Raw genomic sequence first — 19,066 nt, 5'->3', positions numbered from 1 at the left:
GAAACTATGTAAGTAATTTTGAGGAGTATTTGAAGAACAATTCCATTAGATCGCAGGAAATTATTGTTAATCGAAAATGTGTGATATTGTTTAAGAATCATAAGTTCTTAATTTTAATCATTAACACTTATTTAATTTAAATGCAGCCCACTGTTTGGACCAATGTTTGGCATTCAATATTCCATGTACTGTATTCAGAATGCAAGATTATGTGTAATGGTAATAATATATCCTAGTGTTATGAATCAGTTTCTGTGCCAATAAGTTTTTGTTACCGACCATAGGCAAAAATCAATACAATTAGACAACTGAGTCATTATTACAGAGTAGGCGGGAAGGAAAGTGTAACTCAACTAAAGCCAATATAGTCTTGAAGGATATCCAAAGGCTTATGAGATGAGTGGCTGATCTCGCTCCGTGGAGAGGAGCAGAGAGAGCGTGATGGGGCCACATTTGTTGCAACAAGCAGCCAATGGCATTAGTCACCGTCACGGTGGATCTGCGGTAATGACTTGGAAACAAGATAGTTCTCTTCTCTACTGGCTGATGAGAAAACATCGAGCTATCTCTGTAGACAAGATAGTACTCTTCTCTACTGGCTGATGAGAAAACATCGAGCTATCTCTGCAGACAAGATAGTTCTCTTCTCTACTGGCTGACGAGAAAACATCGAGCTATCTCTGCAGACAAGATAGTACTCTTCTCTAATGGCCGATGAGAAAACATCGAGCCATCTCTGTAGAGAAGATAGTTCTCTTCTCTACTGGCTGATGAGAAAACATCGAGCTATCTCTGCAGACAAGATAGTTCTCTTCTCTACTGGCTGACGAGAAAACATCGAGCTATCTCTGTAGAGAAGATAGTTCTCTTCTCTACTGGCTGATGAGAAAACATCGAGCTATCTCTGCAGACAAGATAGTTCTCTTCTCTAATGGCCGATGAGAAAACATCGAGCCATCTCTGTAGAGAAGATAGTTCTCTTCTCTACTGGCTGATGAGAAAACATCGAGCTATCTCTGCAGATAAGATAGTTCTCTTCTCTAATGGCCGATGAGAAAACATCGAGCCATCTCTGTAGAGAAGATAGTTCTCTTCTCTACTGGCTGATGAGAAAACATCGAGCTATCTCTGCAGATAAGATAGTTCTCTTCTCTACTGGCTGACGAGAAAACATCGAGCTATCTCTGCAGACAAGATAGTTCTCTTCTCTAATGGCCGATGAGAAAACATCGAGCCATCTCTGTAGAGAAGATAGTTCTCTTCTCTACTGGCTGATGAGAAAACATCGAGCTTTCTCTGCAGACAAGATAGTTCTCTTCTCTACTGGCTGACGAGAAAACATCGAGCTATCTCTGTAGAGAAGATAGTTCTCTTCTCTACTGGCTAACGAGAAAACATTGAGCCAACTCTTTAGAGAAGATAGTTCTCTTCTCTACTGGCCGATGAGAAAACATTGAGCCAACTCTGTAGACAAGATAGTTCTCTTCTCTACTGGCTGACGAGAAAACATTGAGCCAACTCTGTAGACAAGATAGTTCTCTTCTCTACTGGCCGATGAGAAAACATTGAGCCAACTCTGTAGACAAGATAGTACTCTTCTCTACTGGCCGATGAGAAAACATTGAGCCAACTCTGTAGACAAGATAGTTCTCTTCTCTACTGGCTGACGAGAAAACATTGAGCCAACTCTGTAGAGAAGATAGTTCTCTTCTCTACTGGCTGACGAGAAAACATTGAGCCAACTCTGTAGAGAAGATAGTTCTCTTCTCTACTGGCCGATGAGAAAACATTGAGCCAACTCTGTAGACAAGATAGTACTCTTCTCTACTGGCTGACGAGGCCAACTCTGTGGAGAAGATAGTTCTCTTCTCTACTGGCTGACGAGAAAACATCGAGCCATCTCTGCAGACAAGATAGTTCTCTTCTCTACTGGCTGACGAGAAACCATCGAATCATCTCTGTAGAGAAGATAGTTCTCTTCTTTACTGGCTGACGAGAAAACATCGAGCCATCTCTGCAGACAAGATAGTTCTCTTCTTAACTGGCTGACGAGAAAACATTGAGCCAACTCTGTAGACAAGATAGTTCTCTTCTTTACTGGCTGACGAGAAAACATCGAGCCATCTCTGCAGACAAGATAGTTCTCTTCTTAACTGGCAGACGAGAAAACATTGAGCCATCTCTGCAGACAAGATAGTTCTCTTCTTAACTGGCAGACGAGAAAACATTGAGCCATCTCTGCAGACAAGATAGTTCTCTTCTTAACTGGCTGACGAGAAAACATTGAGCCAACTCTGTAGACAAGATAGTTCTCTTCTTTACTGGCTGACGAGAAAACATTGAGCCATCTCTGCAGACAAGATAGTTCTCTTCTTAACTGGCAGACGAGAAAACATTGAGCCAACTCTGTAGACAAGATAGTTCTCTTCTTTACTGGCTGACGAGAAAACATCGAGCCATCTCTGCAGACAAGATAGTTCTCTTCTTAACTGGCAGACGAGAAAACATTGAGCCATCTCTGCAGACACGATAGTTCTCTTCTTAACTGGCAGACGAGAAAACATTGAGCCAACTCTGTAGAGAAGATAGTTCTCTTCTCTACTGGCTGACGAGAAAACATCGAGCCATCTCTGCAGAGAAGATAGTTCTCTTACAACTCATTCTTACAATGATTAGTGTGTAGTGTATTATGATAGGTTTCTAAAAAATATCTCTACGTTCAATTATCATAATAACTATATAAAATTTTGTTTGTTATAAGTTTGATGCTTTATTTCATTGCCATCTTACAAAATTGGATCATGACCCTAACTTTTATATTGCAACTGTACATACCTTCAGGTTTTTCATAAACCACCAGTGATCTGAAACAAACATAAACATTTTATTGCATGATTTAATCATCAAATACAGTTTACAGTTGTGACTTTGAATTTCGGACATTAAGGAATTTCAGAAAAAAAAAAATTAATACATGGGACGGTTAATATCCAACACATCAGATCTGGGGATTAAGGTGTACAAATTTGGTTTGATGATTACAAAAGCCTGAAAAATCACCTTTGTTGAATGATACCATGATACACATACTGGTTACACCAGCAATAATATCATAAAAACGCATGCGATCACAAAAAATCATATTAATGTCTTAATGCACATACGTTATAGACAAGATTTGAGCGTTTCTCTGGAGACCTTAACGGTGGGGTTTAAGTGAGCACCAGTGTACGCATCAAAACATCTCAATTGATCAACTCTTAATTCCTGTCAAGCAATTACTTTATCTCCTCAAGTCTAATTAAAGCATAACCTAAACATAAAGACAAGAAACCACAAACCACACCGAGTGAAACATAACAGTAAGGCCAGTCTGAAAATGAAAACCGCTACTTTTGGATTATAATATTACAAATAATTACAAGGTTGAGTGGCCTCGTATCTCGAGGGTCTCATAATTTGCATCATTACGTGTTTATTTGTCCATAACTCATCCGGAGGCTCTGGAGCTTGGAGGCAATGTTTATACAACATAAATTAGTCTAGTTCGACGACGCAGACGCGTGGATGAAAATATGTCTGGGGGAATGGTACTTTCTATTTGTCGTGCAAATGCCTCTGGACGACCTTCGGAAAGATATTCCGCGACCTTTGACCTCGGAGGGGGGGAGGGGGGGGTGTTTACGGTACTGGATCTGGAGTCTAGGGACTAGAGCATTCTGCGTCGTAGCAATATACCTACATGTATATACCTATCGGTGTATATAGGTCAAAGGTCAATGGTAGTAGAGAATTGATGGTACGGTAGCAATAGTTTCTTCTATTATTGTTTCAAATTAATATTTGCCATTTAAGTTATCAAGCAAATTACCTGAATCAGGATTTCCTATAGTATGATATCTCATTGACTGTTCAAAACTCGAACCTCGAACCATCAGTCAATGAAATTTAGATAATTCATCCTGACTAAAGAAACCCCTGAATTCGGTCAGTGCAAAAGTTACACAGATCATCTCACATCATTATACACTCTTCCTTACGAATATCCAGCTTAAAATACACTTACTTCACCCTTACAAGTATAACATACATTGATTATTTTGTGTATTCATTGTTGTAATTCAATACAAGTAGAGTAGGCCTCCTAAATCGAAGGATGGCCATGCAGTATGGAAACAGCTTTGTAATATAGTCTATTAAGTTTATCAGCCTTAGATCTACGCCGCCCTCGCCCCAGCTATGCTGTGGGTGTCACATCAAACATGATGTTTATGATGACACAACATATGGGAGATATCTCGAAACCATCTACGTCCTATCTCCACCACATTCATTAGGAACAGTAAATTATAATCTAACTTAGGAGTAAATAGAAAAATGACGTTCTAGTATATTCTTCTACTAGTTTACTTAGTGTGGCCTTGACTAGCCTCACAACTTATGTTTAACAAGCTCTAAATAAGCTTCGGAAAATTGGTTACTGACTGCATGGCAGAGGAACAAATCTGCTTACCTTCAAATACGATGATAGCCTGTTTGATATTGATAACAATAGAATCTGTATGCATAAACTACTTTTGGCTTGGCAAAACCCGGGTATCACAACGCATTTTTTAATGAAGAGTCTGAAAAGCAACCCAAAATCGTACTGCTCAACACTTTAAGCTATATTAGAGGTAGCAATGGAAGATAGATAAAATTGAAAACACGAAAGACCCTGACTATTTACTGATATACTACACGTTATAGCATAGATAAATGGAGTAGGCATGTCTACTCCTTTATCTATGGTTATAGTACGTGCTCGGGGATAAGCTAGATGCAAAATATGATAAATTCTTGTCCACCCTATTATTTACGTACTGCTAACTACGAAGACTCAGGCAAATGTGTTGTTGAACAAAACAGCAACAAGATCTGACCTCTGCAAAAACATTACACCCATTCACAAAATGCTTCAGCTTCAGCAATACCCCGGTAGGATTGAGGGTTCTCCCTTTTTTCCTGTAAAATACACCTCAGCAGGTGAAGTGCAAAGTGGGAAGTGTGAAGTGAGCTGGTACGAGTGGTATGAGAGAGACAGTCCAGTTATAACGGTAGAGAGGCCACCGCTGCTACTGTGCTACGCGCTACCATGCGCTGCTCTGGCCACTGCTTCTGGACTACGTAATAAATAATGTAAACATAGTTACTCAGGTGATTACGAGTGATTGGATTGCACCAGTTTTTCATCTATGAATCCAACTATTTTAATTGTTTTAGATGGTTCTACCCGCATACATGCAGTGATACAATACCATTGAGACCGAATTGTTGGCAGACACATTCGTAGTACCCAACTTACATCCTGGACCAAAAAAAACCTTTTGCAATCTTTGCAAGACCCTAGTAGTAAGTCTTTGTCGGGCTCCTTCGCAAAAGGGCTTCAAAGCCCGATTGTGTGACTGATTCAGTGAACAAAACGTCATTGAAAAAGAGAGTACTGTAATGTGATACTTACTAGGATTGCTTTCAGAGCGGTGAAAGCCAGTTGAGCGGAGAAAACTTGTTTTAATATTTGTGTAACTAACTAAATAAAAAAAAAACAATATATGTACTAATGCTTGTTTTATTGATTAAAATTATAATAATTTACCTCTTGACTTTATCTTGTTGTGATTCAGATAGGCTACCTCTTGCAAAAGTAGATTAAATTATAACGAACGAGATTTTCTTGTTTATTAAAATCATAGGAATGGTTTAAAAACGTTTAAAAGAAAAGTATAGAAAGTTCAGAAATACCTTATGATTCTCTTGTTTACATTTTTCTTGTAAACAAAAAAAAACTGTCATAGCTACTTTAGTCCCATAAGCCTTAATGTTAAAAATTTGAAATTTTAAGTTCGTTTTAAATTGCATTAGCATTATCTAATTAAAATTTGTTTGTTTACAAACCATCTCATTATTAGTCTAAGTAGTCTTGTTAAGTTTGGCTGAAATGTGTTCAGCCGTTATTGAGTGATGGTTTTATAATGTTTGCATTGAAGTTGATCCCAAAGAGCTTAACCAACGATTCCATTCCAAAAGATAAAAATTACATGGTGCAACACAAATAAACAACCTGATCACCTACCTATAACCTACACTTTACCTTCCTAATCTAACATTACTTCAAAACACTTAATGTAGTCACGAATACTCATAAACCCCGACCTACCTCCCCACATGCCTAAATTAGATCAGTGTTCAATCTGCGTTTTATCAATAAGTGTAATAACTTACTGTACCGTCGATGTAATTCAACATAATATAACCATAGATAAAACATATAACCTATGAGGTATTATCGGATTAGATACCGATTTCGATGGGGTTCGATATATCGCTTATTAAATCCTGATTTCTAACATTGGCTGTTTCTAATCAGCTGGCAACACAAATAGGCTCCCAAGAAAGTAGTCACCGGTCCGTATCCCTCCGCTCCTTGTTTATGCTCCGCGCATTGAGAAAGTAGTTCCGTATATTTTCTCGATTTTCAGTGAATTCCGCGCCTTAAAAAAATGTTTAACGGCATTTTCTCGTTTATTAAAATTATAGGAATGGTTTAAAAACGTTTAAAAGAAAAGTATAGAAAGTTCAGAAATACCTTATGATTCTCTTGTTTACATTTTACTTGTAAACAAAAAAACTGTCATAGCTACTTTAGTCCCATAAGCCTAATGTTAAAAATTTGAAATTTTAAGTTCGTTTTAAATTGCATTAGCATTATCCAATTGAAATTTGTTTGTTTACAAACCATCTCATTATTAGTCTAAGTAGTCTTGTTAAGTTTGGCTGAAATGTGTTCAGCCGTTATTGAGTGATGGTGTTATATTGTTTGCATTGAAGTTGATCCCAAAGAGCTTCGCTCGCTTCGCTCGCTCCGCTCAATAAGGGGTGTAGAACGTCTAAAATGAGTATAAGGACCGGACGTTGTTCGGTTCATACAATGTATGCTAAACACCTTAGGAGAAATGGTGAGTTTTTTAAATTAACAGTCCACAAATTATTCCAATTTAAATATTCCACTTCATATAGATTAAGTTATCATATACTTAGTTTTATATAACCATTACATTACTACATCCAGTTCAACCAGAGTAATTATTACATTTCATATCTCGCTCTCCACCGGTCTAACCTCTCAATTACTACTGCAGCCTAGATGTAAAATAATAATATAATTATCACCCGACATATGACACCAGTGGTAATTATATTCCCTCGCATTCCACGTCCACCATATGCTAGAGGGTCCAATAATTACCCGCAATTTCCCAACCTCCACATTCTCTTGGCTGTCAGAGAAGTGGTCATTCTTGACCACACCTCCCTTGCGGAATCACCGCTCCGCCCGGTTGATTCAATCGACTTTTACTCATTATCGAATTTAATTAGCGTCGGGTGAAATGTTTGGCCAGGAAACGGGATATGTTTTCATTAGGTTTATAATTAGGAGATCAATATTGATTTATGACCATTTGTTCAGGTAATCGAATACGGATGAAATTTACCGGATCAACAAGTTCTTGATTGTAGTTTCTAACAGGAGGAGTAGTAGAAGATATGTGTACAAGTCATTCAATAAGGTCTGTTTGGCATTTTGTAAAATATATATTGGGAGGAAATTGAACATCTGACCTTAGCGCTTTCGTATTTCAGTACAGGTCAAGGAAAGAACGCTAATGTGCCATAGACGATATAGCTAGACATATTGATAAACAAAGTAATAAAACCAGTTGGTTCCAAGTCGACAGAGCCAATGTTTGAGGTAATCAATTGCTTGAAATACTCATTGTTGAAAAATCTGTCAACGAGAACAAGTAAAAGCAACGTTGAAAAAATCCCTTCGGCAACTCATTTTTTCTAACTCCATGTAAGTATCTTTTTAGTTCCGCCAGTTCTATATCATTTGCCATAAGTCTTTAGATGTGTCTACAGGCTGATTTCCAACCAAATAAATCTTCTCGAGTAAACTTTCAACTCTACTGCCTTCGACTTCGACCGCATCTTCCGGATACAGACGAGGAAGGCGGCCAGCGTATTGAGTAGTGGCGTGAGACTCATAATTATTTGGAAACCAAGAGACGAGGGACTAGAGAAAGCCGGCTTATGTAAAGAGGGGATAACAGTAGTTTGGCGAGGGGCACAGTTAATTTCAGAGCAGGGGATACGCCTCAGTGACTATATTGACAAACATTACCAGCTCGGCAAGATCTGGGTCGTTCTGCAGCATCGGCTGAGACAAAAACCAAATGGAGTACTGCAAATGAATAACTAAAACGGGACTAATTGTTGGAAAGTGGCAGTGTTCCGAGAGGACGGTTGTAGTTTAGAGATGAAAGGGTTTGTCAACAAAGAGAACATTCATTGACAGTTTTTGCATAAGCTAGTGCAAGAGATGGTCGATGTGCATCGACATATCAGAGACGAAACTTAAATCTATTCAACGAGAGTTCTCGACGACTTTATTGAAGAGGCCTCAAGAGATTATGTTTGTAGTGGTACTGAGTGTAGAGTGTAAAACTGTCGTCCATGATGTGTTATTGTCAACTTTACAAAAAGATTTACGAGAGGGAAAATTTGCTGAAGAAACTAGACTCATTCGGCATTGTCACTCTCAACCGAACAAAGCTTAGAAGGAAGGACATTACGCTGAAGAAATATTTAGACGTATCATATACTCGTGAAGAACACAGAGACCACACATCTGACTTAAAATATTTACGTTTTGGAGCCGTTGAAACATAGCAGATTGGGTAGAATGATCAAGCAATCAATTCAACGAGATCGTTTTCGATGTTTTAAATGCAAATACAAAAGGATTTTTTCTTGTAGATGTATGCAGTGTAATGAGTAAAAAGCATTGTTGAGCCATCAAAGACCTCCTCGTCATTGTCAACCTGTATTTTCGAGGAAGTATATCTCGCTGAAGCGACATGTAGACGAATCAAATACCCACGAAGAACACAGAGAAAATCATAGTTTGATGTATGGCTTAATTTCTTCATATCTTCAGTACAGAAAGAGGCACTTATGCTTATATTAGTGTCAAGTGTCACGTATCAACAGAAATACAGTACTAACCAAGAGAGACATGTCTCTCAAGAAACACCAGAAGAATCAAATACCCACAAACCACAAACATCAAAGAATACACATTTTTAAACATGATTTTATACTTTTGGACTCATTACAGCTGGATATATGAAATGATAACAAACCAATTCAACGACATAGTGCTCGATGTTCCTAGTGCAGAAGCGCTTCTGCAGTGACGGAGTGTGAAGCTGGCGTCCATGATGGTCACACCGTGAAGGTCGAACAACAATACACGCCACCGGTCACGCTATACAACATATCTGCTATCCGCTACCGCTACAGCATCCAGCATCCTCCATCCTGCTATCCTACAGCCTGACGTGTCATAAATTCAACCAGCAAATAAATCAGAAGTTTCAATAGTCATTGTGTTTCTAGCCGCTGCACCTCCTAGATTCAAAGATTACGTTAATATTTCCTTGGCTGGGCGATTTCATCTCGTTGACTTGTTGCTATCACGAAATTTCTCGTATGCTCTTTAAGAGTATTTAAAAATGTCGTAAATTCCCACTGATACCCAGCAAGACTGTTTACTTGTGCAAGAGTCAAGTAAACTTCACCTTTAACTTTTGTGTTTTATCTTTCAAATAAATAAAAACTAGTGGAACCCCGTCGAAATCGACGGTTAATCTTGAGGTTTTATGTAAATTCAGCTAACTGCAATGGATAGAGTGAAGTCATTAAAGTCTTAGTTAAATGAAGGGAGGATAAGCAATAATAAGTATGACGATTGTGTTCCCTAAAAAACGTGATTGATGAATTCGTTTAACACAATATTTCCTACCTTTTTATCGGCTTTAGGTTGCCCTAAGGGTTTTTTAGGAGTCTTATAATTGTTTGTTCATGAGTTTGTTTCATACCAAAGCCACTTTCACTATATGGGAGAATGAGTTCATATAATTAGTCTATCATGTTACGGAAAGAGTCAATTTTATTACTAACCACTAATTCCATCTGCTTTAGGAAAATCATTCAGATTGTATCCTGATTTATAATTAATCTTCATCTTTCGTCATAAAAATACAGAATTCTATCAGCATATTAAATCAGTTTTTTTGTTTGTCAAAAATATCTGATTCTCCAGAAAGCAGTAACATTCTTACTTCGATCTCAGCAATTTTAATTCCTTCTCTTGCCACATCGACCCATGTATTTAATAATCCTGTTCTTACTTGATAATTCATTAACTTGTGGGGTAGTTTTGCCTTAGCCATATAGATCACATAAAGCTGTGCATGTATTTCGTGAATTGGAATTAACCATAATTGTAGGAAATTTTATCACAAATCATGCAAATGTGATGAGATGTGATGACACTGTTGTGTTTCCGAATGTTTTGTATGTAGTGCGGTTTAGATGCGTTGTTCGACCTAGCTACATGTGTACATCAAAGTAAAAACAGTGTACACATTTTTTTTTAATACCTGAATTGACATTAGTTCACCTACTTTACCAAAACCATAGACTCCGTAGTTAGTCTATTCCAAAACTTGAACACAGCTCTCATCCTCAACCGTCTCATCTATGACACAATTTTCAACCCGATTATCAAAACCTTTTATACCAATAAATGAATCTCAGGTGTTCTTTCTTGAATTTAAAAATAAATGGTGATTGAAAGTAGGAAAAAAAGGCAAGTGCCAACCTTACAATATATATAAGCTAACCCGATAAGGAATAGTTATATGTTACTTTGAAATTGATATGTCACACTTATTTCATAATTTAAAATTTTCTAAGAGCAATAAACCATATATTTTTGAACAAAACATTTAAAACTTTTCATAAATTCATCATTTTGTTGAAACTATAAAAAACTTGCCATGCAGTGGAGAATCCATTTAAAATCATAAATAATAATGTAAACATTTAATTTTGACAGTTTCAGTAGACCTTTGAATGCAATTTTAATATTAACAGCTGGTTCATAAAAGGTAGTGTAAAATTATCCATATGGTCGTAATGTAAACAAATCTGAAGAGGCAACTTTAAAGGCTTCTGGGGAAGAGCCCCATGGGAATTTACCTCGTTCCTCTTTTGATGGCTCATCTACAGACCAAGACCTTTCTTTAGAGACCCCTACCAAGTTTCTACGCCCAGCCGTTCTCTCAAATTAGCTGTGACAAAAACCCCGTTTTCCTCCATAAGAATAACATGGGATGGGAATTTAAAGGCCACTGGGGCAGAGCCCCAAGGGAATTCACCATGTTTCTCTTTTGATGGCTCTTCTACAGACCAAGACCTTTCTTTAGACACCTCTACCGAGTTTCTACACCCAGCCGTTCTCTCAAAATAGCTATGACAAAGAAAAACAGTTTCAAATTAATATATAGATACTAGATGACCGAATCAATTTGCAAATGCTGCGAAGCGTTCTGGGTTATCGGAAAGTGGTAGGGCCGGCGGCCGAGCCGCATACCTACTATGGACTACCGGTTTTGTAGACCTGGGGTCAACGAAGCAGTCCGCTGTGACCTAGATCACAATTTGCCCACTCACCCACACGCATGCACGTTTATACGTACACAAACATACACTTACACACGCACACGCATATACTCATACTGGTCATGTATCTTTCTAACATCGATTTGTTGTTAGAAAGCATCTATAAACGATAGCCATAAAGGAAATAGAATTCAGAATCAGTGCTCTTCAAGATCAAATTACGCGAATGTTGTAATATATCATATCAGATTAAGTGGCATTCAAATCATTTCGAAGGGCTTTATAAATATCATGACTGTATTCTATCTAAAATAATAATCGTATTGACTATATGCCTGCAGTGTACGTGTTTTATTTTGTAAATACATGTGCTACAAGTGTTGATTCAGTCAAAACACATTTATAAACAGACAATAACCCCACACACCAAGTCTTTGCGTTCTTGATGGTCTTGCGTACCAAGTATTATGCTTTTGGTGTTTCATTGTATACGTGTTTGTTATTGGGTGGAGATTTACGTTTCTTCACAAGCATGTACAGCCAATCAAATTTGGGTCTGTGTGGTCTAATTTTTATAGTAGTTATCTTCAGAATTAAATTATGCTGAAAGCTTGTTCGAGCCCCAATAAAGTCAATTCTGGCCCCAAATACCATTCGTAATTGGCCTTACAAAAGTACAAAGATACACAGTAATAAGACGAGTGTACAACACATTTCAATAGAGTAAAAATACTAATAAAATACCTAAACAATCATGACAGGCGGCTATTTTCGTCACAAAAAGCCCTGAAACCCGATGAAAGTTCAAGACCGACCTCGTATTAGCCGTATTAATCACCTACTTTTCCCTCTAATCGCATCAGACTAGCCATTACACATCAGATGCTAGCCCCGCGGTGCTAAATGTGCTCACTTCTGCTCAATGCTCAATGCTCACCTCGCAAATTAATACCCGGGGCCGCCAGAGTGTGGCGGAAAGGTTGGAAGTCATGTTTATTCCATTACTTCCAATATTGGTTTCCAATAAACTTTCACAATGCAATTTATTTCCTTCCCTGTGAAAGGCCTTCGGATATGAACAACATTGCCATTGCATTGACTTCTGGACACTACAGTATGTCGATACAGTTAGAATGACAAACCGTTACTTGTAAAACAACGTATAGAATAACCATAAAGTTCACTTTGCAAGGGGATCAAATTCTTTTCTTCTGTCGACGACCATGAAGGACACGTCAACTATTAAACTGTATGATCACATGTCCAATTACCTCACAGTAATTGCTGTAATTGCTTCCGATTATGAATTAAAACCTTGAACTTAGTTCGTTCTGAGTGGTGACTTTGCATAGTATTCATTGACAATCACATTTCATTTATTGACATTTCAACTAATAGATTGTATGATCACATTTTCAATTAACTCGATGGTTACTGTAATTGTTTCCGGTGAATTTCACGACTGGTTCGTGTACTATAACTCTTTTTGTCTAGCACAGCGTTACAAGTTATATATAATTTATTTGATACCCCTTGTAAATTTAGAATGTTCTAAAGGATGATGCGTGGTTATAAATTCTTATGAATCTTTCAATAACACAGCTGTTTACTTTATTAAGATACCAGTATATCAATTACTACCAAATTGTTCCCTACAAGCAGTGAAATACAGCAAAAATATTTTTTCATAAAATTAGTTTCATACAATGGTAATCCTTATTTTTTTTTAAAGAACGTTTATTTTAATTATTGTCTAACCATTCTCATCAACGCTATTTACAAAATTTACATACATCTAAAATCAATTCTCTAGATGAGCCAATGTTTAGGTCTTTCAATATAAAAAAAAGATTGAACAAAATTTACACTAGATTCCCGGGTTTTAAAACAGCTGCATTGCAGCACGGCGGGACAAAGAGCGGTGGAGGAGGTAGTGGGCAGAGGAATTGAGGAACGCGGGTCATAGGTCACGAAGGAAGGTCACCTCTATGACCTTGAAAACCCCACCCCACACGACCGCCCCCTCAAGACACACACACACACTCACTTACTGACGCACACACGCGCTCACTATCATAAATCTTATAACCCATGATCAAGGTCACCTAACAATGGATCGGAACCAGTTTAAACACTTAATTACAATTAATTACTGGTTGTTTCAAGTGAACGTGAGCAAATAAAAGCCACATTGTTCGACATTCTACGCTCTATCTAAGGCAAGCCGGCCTCCAATTCCTGCTGTTTTTTCTTTGTGCTTAAAGTGCGTACTAGTTAAATATGGTAAAGGTCTTATATTGTCAGCCATTATATGTACAGTAATACATATGAATGTGTAGTAACACAATGAGTAATTGTATTGCAGCATACAAGAATAAAGTTAGAGATAATTTACCACAACACACGCTAGAAGAAAAGGGACCAGCCAGATTTGAATGTTTTAAATGTAAATTAAAATGTATTTGTGCTAGGCGATAAATAGCTTTGCTTAGGTACATCGCTGAATCAAGAGTTCTTTTAATTAACTAATCTTGCTTCTAACAAACTAATCCAAGGTTTAAACGTCCAAAATTAAAGAAGAAAACACCTTCCTGAAATATCCTCATCAGTTTTAGCAAATTATAGGTACATACTTCCTTCACATCTTATGAAACAATGAAGCTAGGCTCTATGCTGGAATCGTTTTTGCAGTGCAGTACTTCAGTCTGTAGTTTAGAGGGTCGCGGCATTATGATGTAATTTTGATTTGCGGGATTAAAACCCGTAACCTTGGAGACATAAACCTCGCGCTACTAGAATAGTAGTGTTTCCATTTGATTCAAAGTGTCAATGGTCTCTGCTATCCAAGCTTCGGATTGTCAGACAACAGTGATGCGATTGTCTTTGTTTAACTGGTCCTGACGTGTGACTTAAGCCTGACGACGGATGACAGATCAACCCCTCGTATCCGTATCCGGTCCTATATATAACACCCGCCACGGCGGTAACACATGTGGCGGGAACTGAGCACAGCTGCGTCGACCATCAAACAGCTGAGTTTATCACCTTTTAAATAGCGGTGAAGTACCGTTGTTCCCGGCATCTGTATTGGGATCAGCTGTGTGAGTCAGTAATGAGGTGGTCCTAAAATTATCGGGTTTAAATTCACTTCAAGGTTTGGGCTTGAGGAAGGCCTTGAATAGTAAGTTGTACTTGGGCTTATGTGAACGCTGGTGCTGTGCATGCACATTACGTTCTTCAGAGTCTATTGAGTTTCAACTGTTGACTCTTTCAACGGAAGAGTGTTTGCCTCGGAATCGGAAGGTCGTCGGTTCAATCCTGAGAGAAGCCAAACTCTTTGATTATTCGAACCTGGATCCAACCATCCATGATCGATTTTAATATTCGGGAGTCACTTTTGTTCCGTGCTTGAAGGCTAAATTCTTCACATCACACTTGTTCCGGGGGTCAGTAGGTAGATTTCGGAGCTTTTCAAACTTATTTGAAAAATGCGTGATTCGCATTGTCAAAATGTGAACAAAACACATACACACATATGGGTATATGCATACATGCACATGTGGGTATATGTGGGGCGATAGGTTATACCATAGATTAAACATACTCCCTAGTATGTTTAATCTATGGTTATACCTCCATAAATCGAAAAAAATTATTCATACCTGAAACTAAAATGCACGTAGGCCTACTTTTTCGTCAGAGTATAGAGTTTCAATATTACAGGGTCAAGGAAGCAATTTATAAATATTAGCTAAACATGTTCAGTAGTAACAAAACATTCAAAACGTCTTCAAAGGAATTCAATATCCATCACAAGGACTCGAATAAACTATTTTACATAGTCACATCCAAACCGAATGCTACACCTTCACTTTGTCTACATAAACTCATTTCGAATACGCTTCAAGGTACGATCACTATATTTTACAAGCATTAAACACTGTTATAATGTTCATCTTTATTCAAACACAAATTCCCCTGCAATTACAATCTACTTAAGTCAAACTATCACAAATAACCCCCAAATCACCTCCAATGTAAACAGTTTAATATCCTCGTAGTTTAGTCTGGCGCGGGGCGTGCTTGAAGCGCGGGCCACTTGGCGCCAAAAACAAATTCCCTCGTACCACAACAAGCTTGAGGGTCGTTATTAATCTCAAGTACACCGTGAGGCGGCTAGAGACACAACACACTTAGTTAAGTGTTTATATCGGCGTGAGAGCCTTATTTAATCACTCTTCTAGGATCGGGGCGTAACTAAAGACTAAAGAGTGTTTAAAAATGAAGGTTATCCACCCAAACAAGTGGGTGAATATAACAGTAGAAAATAACGATAGGCACGAAATTGTTCAGCCCTTTTTAGGAATTCAACATTATATTCGTTACTCACAAGAAGATCTGATTATGAAGACTTAGTCTTCGAAACGCGTTATCCGTAAGGACAACAGGATCACTCTGGCAGTACTCAAGTAATTTTATACCTTTTATAGTTTACTCTTTTTGCCAAACTCTCTAGACGATTGATAATGTTGTCTGGCTCGTGCCTGATCGAAAATACAGCATCCCTTATCTACGACAATATTGAAGTAACAGGAACATCTTTGGGATCAATAGTTGTATCTGGAGGTAGCACCATGAGGATAGCTCAAACATTGTATTTTGAAACAGAAGAAAAAGATTTAAAATGGATACAATCTAATTAAACATGCCAAGCATAACTTTGCTTACTTGCATTATATGGTACTTGATATTTTCTCCCTAGTTGATAAAGCTTTCCTCATACGAAGGTGGGAACAGTCATTTCAGTAATTTTATTCCAATATAGATTTTTTAATTTCAATACATAAAATAGGTACAACCTTTTTTCAAATTATCCTTCCTAAAAGAGCTACAAGGTAGCTGTCAATTTGGATTGTTCTCAGCCAGTGTTGCATTATATATAACTCTAATGATATAACTCACAGTGTACGGGAACATACAACTTTACACCGTCTTTGTAATGCTTAGTAAACATAGAGATTTTACACTAGTGTTGAAAGTACTCTGCTCAATGGTCCAGAAGCATGAGCAGCAGAATGGGAAAGTGCGGACAAGCTATACATTACAGTACATCCTCCACTTTCACGTCCTTTCGCTCCTGTAGCTCCCTACACACGCTTTACATACGTTATGTGGCCATGCTCATGCCCATATGTAACAGGAACTATGCATGTATTCGCCGTAAGGCTGCACGGCAAGTGAAGATAACTCTATGAAAATATTGTCTCTGTGAACGGTGTGTGAGATATGAGGCAGGATTCAGTTATGAAATATATTGGTTTAAGTTTTTCTCAGTTTTTGGCTTAAAGAGGGGGGAGGGGAGGGTGCTCATATAGTACTGTATTTGTTTAGTGGAAGGTAACAATATCAGTTTACTTGAGTAAGCTGGGCTGATTGAAGCCGTTTAAATTAAGAAAATTTGGGATTAAAATAAATATAGGTAACATCAAGAAAGCCAGGGATATTCCAGGATCGTTTGGGTACCCATTGACATTGAGTATAAACATACACCGTTTACAGAAAAAAATGGTGTATTATGAATTCTTCAAACATAAAACTAATACACTATACAGCTAAATCGCGTAACAAAACGCCGTAATTTGCATTGAAACATTCTTAACTCATTTTCGTTAATTTTTACAAACTGCTATCAAATCTCTAACCAGTTTCATAGGATTGTAATGATTTACTTAATATCTCGGTGGGTATTTGTTTTAGCTACCTCCATGGCGTTACAAATGTGGTAATCTAAAATAAGTTACACAATAAAACCTAGTAACTTGGAATGGTATGTAATATTTAAGTGTGTTATATTAGGCCTATCGTATGAGAATAATTTGAGAATTCTTTTGCGACACTTATTTGAGCAATGGGGATTATTTTAACCTCGTACAAACAAGATAGCCATTACAAAATTTGTATCACAATCACAATCAAAGGAGAGACAGTATAATGTTCTGAAGACACATCGGATACCCAGATGCTGAGATGCTGTTGCGCATTTGGTTTCTGAGCTGCAGGGAGCTCGTATTAAAACAGATGTTTGTGGCGAAATACAGATGTAGAAGTAAAAACTGACAGGGACTGATAATCAGTAAAAAACACCACTATACTAGTCTGGCACCACTATACTAGTAGGAACAATTAGACATTCCATCCCCATTTATGACTCTCACAATCTTGAAGAGGGCGAATCTTAATAAATTCTTCATCCATATACTAAATACAATAAGGGTTTTCTACCTTCCCATTTTCAGCTAACCTACTTAACCTATTTTCACGATTGAGGTGTCATTTAAATTTTATGATCTATAGCACTTGCAAACCGTAACGAAAAAAGCAAATTCCTTAAGAGCTTCCTCCTCTTGCTATTAAATTATTTCTAAAGTTCACTTACAAAGATCCAGTGTTACTGACAAACTTACCGGTTTAAATATACATTGTTATCAAACAGCTGATCCTTCAGTTGAATGTTTAACCACAGTCAGATTGTAAACAAGATACAGACTAAACAGTGTATTACAGTAATTAATTGTTAACATTATAATACATACGACACATAACTACTTTAAAATGCTTTACTCAAATTGAGTAGTTTAGTGATGGAATGGCTCAACCTATTCAATATTATCTGGTAACATTAATCCGTAGTATAATTGGATACAACATATGTTTCAGCCATACAAGCATAGGTGTCCTCGAACTGTGCAGATAACATAACCTACATATCCTAACCTGGACCCAGCTGTTTGGGTTACGTCATCATGTACTGATGTATTCCGTACAAACGAGCACACGGTTAGGTAGTGAGGGTAATAACATTGTATATATTGGTAATGACACCATCTTGCGACTGTTCAAAGCGCCGTTGTGTGATGTGATTTGTAATATGTATGTATTGTAATATGTGTGTGATATGTAATACGGTGTTACATAATATCCTGGACAAATGCTGTCACTGAAGAAACAGATACTAGAGTTAATTGGAGCAAATTCTAAATACACCGAACAAAATCATACCCTTAAAAGAACCATAAATATGGCTAGCTTATAAACAGGGGTAATATTTACAATCTAAAACTCTTGAAAAAAAAGAAGATTTAACTTACCAAATGTCTCCAATGGGTCGACAACACCTAGAACAACAAGGAACATGTTAAAGCAAAACGATAGTTGACAATATCTTATCGTTCCTTCAGATTAAAGAGTTAAGTATTTATCTTAAGCTTAGAAATGACAGACTAAGTACTATAAAACGATTACATTAATTATCTAACACGTCAATCACACTGGCACTAGTTGGGAGGATTATAAGCCAGGGGAGGGTTATAAGCCAAAATATTTACAAAGCTATTAATTTAAAAATAGTTTCACAGATAAAAGGAATAGAAGAAATGTTTATGTCGCTGAACTGTTTTAAAACTCTTCTAATCGCTGGATTTACTTTCAGTTACTTTAT

At 37.4% G+C, this 19,066-nt stretch overlaps 1 protein-coding gene across 3 annotated transcripts in view; it reads right to left on the bottom strand.

Annotated features, from left to right (window-relative positions):
* Nucleotides 1-18,743, bottom strand: part of LOC128991302 (LIM domain only protein 7) — a 108,922-nt gene extending 90,179 nt beyond the window's left edge. For all 3 annotated transcript variants that reach the window (XM_054414087.1, XM_054414092.1, XM_054414093.1), the window contains exons 1-2: nucleotides 18,717-18,743; nucleotides 2,836-2,864 (exon numbers count right to left, since the gene is read on the bottom strand). The gene's annotated coding sequence lies outside the window, so the exon portion shown is untranslated. The remainder of the gene's footprint in view (nucleotides 1-2,835; nucleotides 2,865-18,716) is intronic.
* Nucleotides 18,744-19,066: the final 323 nt, after the last annotated feature.

The sequence above is a fragment of the Macrosteles quadrilineatus genome, unplaced genomic scaffold (genome assembly GCF_028750875.1).
Source record: "Macrosteles quadrilineatus isolate MER2022 unplaced genomic scaffold, UCM_ALF_1.0 Scaffold_4__1_contigs__length_99947679, whole genome shotgun sequence".
NCBI lineage: Eukaryota > Metazoa > Arthropoda > Insecta > Hemiptera > Cicadellidae > Macrosteles > Macrosteles quadrilineatus.
The sequence above is the reverse complement of the archived record's forward strand: the minus strand, read 5'-3'. Positions and strand labels throughout refer to the sequence as shown.